The following is a 4,308-nucleotide window of genomic DNA, read 5'->3' as shown; positions in this document are numbered from 1 at the left end:
TATTCAAAACACCTGGGCTCTGACTACTCAGGCTAAACCCTGCCCACCTAATAAATAGAAACATGAGAATGAAGCCTCATTTCATCCTCCTATTTGAAGTTAGCAAAGGGACGTGCTGAAGGGAGTGCAGCCTTCCCCTCAGAGACACGATGGATTCCCCTGTCTATGATGAGGACACACATTTACCTCCTTGCTGTCAAAGCCATCCTAGGTGTCATTTCACTGTACAGCTCTCCCTGTAACTTGGCAACGCTACCCACTTCGTAAAATCATCTGAAAGCTCCCATATCACATCTCTTATCCTTAGAGGATCATGAATCACCAGGGTGGGATAATATTTGAGGACCTGAAAGTAGTGAAGTTGTTAAAAAATAAATCAGCCTTAAAATTGGATTGTGTATACCAGTGGGCAAGAAAGGAAAAATATTGTAGCCTGACTCCAGAAGGTTTTCAGGAGCAATCCTGACAATATGAGGCCTGTAAAACTTACTTCTGTACCAAATAAAACTAAACAAGAAATTATAACTCCCTGGGTGAAAATGATACTAACAAATAAAGGAAATTACTCCTCTCCTGTCTACTATAATTCCCTAAAATTCTTATGGGAAAAAAGAATCCCAGAGGATGAGGTTTAATTATTTGGATTTTCAAAGCCTGTGTGGCAAAGTACCATCAATAAGGCTACCAGAAAACAGTCTGAGCAACGGAGCTAGGGACTGAGTGCTATTACAAATCTAGAAATTAACTGAATAAAATGTGAAAAAGATGTGTAACACACCATCAGCATTCAACATTGCAAAAGATTACACTGGCATTCCCTGAGGATCGTTTTTGTCTAACGTATTCCTCAAGCTATTTGCATAGGAGGGTGAGCTGTGATGTGGTGCGACTGCATATCACGTTATTGGTTTGGGAGCCTTGAGCTGACCTTGGCTAGTTTGCCTCCTAGGAGCACTAAAACGCCTTGTCTTCAGTGCGTGCCATCGAGGGAGAGCTTCTCTTGCTTTAGTTACGGAAAATATAAAAACACAGCTGTTTAGCAGTTAAGGAGAAACCTAAGAGAAAGCACAGAATAATAAAGATATTTACTCTTTCTTGCAAGATGTGAAGGAAAAGATACCCAGAGGAACTGGATGGCAATTTTGAACAGATACAAAAAACTCTTTTTTCAACCCCCGAATTGACCTCTGGAGCTCACTGTCATGAGCTCTCCCTCAGATCAATAGTTCAGAAAAGTCCCAAACTGGATTAGATACATTCATAGCCTGCTAGTGGTGAAACACATTTACCAAAGTTTATGAAAAACATCTTTTATAAAGATGCCATGGTAGTTTCTTAGGTAAGGTTATGCCACGATGTACTTTGAAAATTGATAATATCTTTTTCTGTTTGAACAAGCCTCCCCTTACCTTGCAAGCAATAAAAATGAACACTTTAACAGCAACTTGTGCACCAAAACATTGGGATACCTCGACGCAGTAGCAGAGTAATTACTGCTCCCTTCTCACAGATGGGGAATGCGAGAGTGAAACAGTCAATGGCCGAGCTGAGTTGAGCTCTGGGTGCTCCCAGATTTTTTGGCTATGTTTGCCAACAGGCTACTGTAACTGCTGATCAATGTGAAAGAAATACAACAGCAGAGCAAATCTCAGCATTGAAGAAGAGCATCCTCAGCTGTTCTCTCCCCCTCATCCATCCCGAGCACGGTCCAGACCCGTGGGCAGCTTTGTGCTGCAGTGGAGGGCTCCCCAGGGAGCTCAACTTGCTGGAAGCGCGTACACCTTTGGGATACGTAGAGGATAAATACGAACACTGTGTACAGGAAAACTTTCCAAAACCAATTCTATCAATTCCCTTGATTCCCTACGGACCGTGACCTGCATAAAGATATTTACAGGCAGAAGAGGATTGGCAGGCTCCAAAAGAGCAGAAGAGCCAAGATCCAACTTGTCCAAGAGCCCCAGCACTCTCCCATCTCACTTTTTATGCCAGGTTGAGCCCAGTGGGTCTTTGAGGTTGAACCTGTCCACTGTTGGGAAGCAAGTGTTTGGAGCAGCATGTGGATAGCTGATGAAAGCCTGACCTTCATGGCTTGCTTTGCTGTGTCGAGCCAACCCTGTGGCCAGCCACCAGCTCTCTCCACAACCCGACCCCTCGCCTCCCTCCAGGTGATCACATTTGCTTTCCAAATGCTGGCAGACACACGTCCTCCCGCTGAGCTGCACAATCCAATGTCTGCACACATTAGCTTTTACGATTTAAAGAAAGAAAGAAAAAAAAAAACTACATCAGAAACAAATTTAACTTTAAAACCTGTAATGGCCTGAGGAGTCTCTAGAGTGAAGTAGGGGGAGGGAAAGGGGGAGCTCAGGTTAATAAAAGCTGTTAATTAGAGTCAAATTTGCTGCTTAATGTGTCAAGAACTAGTGAGTTACGAGTTAATCAAGTGCTCTGAGTTCCTTGGGAGAGCAATAAACCCAAAGCCTGAAAACAGAAAGGGAAGGACAAGGTCATGGCATTCAGGTAAGGTGTCGAAAAAAACAACTTAACCCTAAGACCCAAGCAGGGAGCATCCTAACAGAGGTCAGGACTTTCCCCACACCGAATATCTTGTTGTACCACTTAGCATCAGCACCCCAAGACTTTTACTGTACAGTCAGGTTCAAACGTGCCTCCTTTCATTTCTTCCTTTTATCTGTACTAGTTGGGACTTTTATACTGTGCAACAAAAGGCAGAGAAAAGATGGGTAACTCTTCCAGCCTTTGATTTTTTGTTTCCACTGTTCCCTTTCAAGCCATGTTGCAACAGCCTATAGCAAAAGGCAGAAAAGAAACATGGAAGCGTCGGAAAGTATCTATCAAGCCCTGAGTTCAGGATCCTGCATTCCTTGAGCAAGAGCTGAGAACAACATCTCTCTGCACCATGCAGCAAAGGGAGCTGGCACAGCAGGAGCTGCCTTAAAGAATAAATTAATAAAAACAGCAGAGAAAAGAGAGTGAATAAAGCTTGTCAAGAAATGAAGGGTTTTGGAGATTGAGCCTTTCCCACATTTAAACGCATCTGGGAAAGAGAAGGCAAATGATGGGTGATTTTCTTTTGCCATTGAACTATGGAAAAATTTAATCTATTTTCACTCCAATTTACTCTTTGCAAGTCTGGCCTAGATGGAGTACATTCTTCTTCCCTGCAACATGCTAGCCATCATCACCATTTCTCAGTGATTGCAAAGAGAAGAAAAGCTGCAGTTGCCATGGGATCTCTGCCATCGCCCAAGAGCTCTCCCAGTGGGAAAAAATAGGAAACCAGAAGATAAATATTTATAGCGCAGGATTCCACCAGACTTTCAAACTTTCGCAAAAACATTAAAAACATTTTTTTGACTGCAGAGGGACAGCAGCAGTTATCAATCCCGTGCCAAGCACACACACAGCTCCAATAAAGTTGTTAGTCGGCTGCACGTCGTGCATCGGTCAGTGGCAGGTCTGCCTTGCAGCCTCTGCTTACTTTAGGGGGCAATCGCGCTGTCCGGAGGCTGTGGAGACAACACGGAGCTGGGGACTTGGCACGGAAAGGAAGAGAACAGATGTGGGTGGATTTCATTGCAAAACGCAATTACCCACAGCCCTGATCACTGCGTTATACACAACATATTCCTGTAAATATCAAAGAATGGGAAGTGCCCTCTGTGCCCTTGTGGACAACTTGGGTGTTTCTCCAACTATTTTCTGTGCTGTAACACTTCAGCACTGCACACAGCAGTCTTCAGAAAGGTGGGGAGCATGGAGGATTGATTCACATATAGCAAAGTAATCTTTTTAGGGCTAATTTTCTTGTTACCTCTACAAGATCCAGGTCCTGAGGGAAAGCAGAGCCCAAAGCTAGCCCTGGATAAAAAGATTAGTTTCTTCTGCATTAAGATGCTTGTAATGATTCAGCAAGTTAAAGCCATCTTTCTACCAACAAGGAGTCTGTGGTTCCTCTATAAGCTGGTAGTTCAAAGTGACAAATAAAATAAAGGAATTTGACAGAAGTCATTACCACCTACAAAGCTGTTGTACATTTGTGAGAATAAATGGGTCAATTGTGCCCCAAACTTGCAGTTTTATTCAGCTGGGAAAATAATCCCATCCTTCTTCCTGAAAAGAAACCTACAATTTTGCCTTCTCTAACAAGCATTTCACCTGAAGCATTAGCAGTGAGACTAGTAAGAGGAAAGGCAGTGTCCTCTGTAGCTCCCAGGTACGACTGTCACTTCCCAAAAGGCAGGTGAAAGCCACTGAGGACAACCAGACCTGTTAATGGGGACA

General features: G+C 43.5%; 1 protein-coding gene across 3 annotated transcripts in view; it reads right to left on the bottom strand.

Annotated features, from left to right (window-relative positions):
- Positions 1–4,308, bottom strand: part of MAD1L1 (mitotic arrest deficient 1 like 1) — a 348,528-nt gene that overhangs the window by 64,529 nt on the left and 279,691 nt on the right. The window lies entirely within an intron of this gene.

This window comes from Aythya ferina (assembly GCF_964211825.1).
Source record: "Aythya ferina genome assembly, chromosome: 15".
NCBI classification, from domain to species: domain Eukaryota; kingdom Metazoa; phylum Chordata; class Aves; order Anseriformes; family Anatidae; genus Aythya; species Aythya ferina.
The sequence above is the reverse complement of the archived record's forward strand: the minus strand, read 5'-3'. Positions and strand labels throughout refer to the sequence as shown.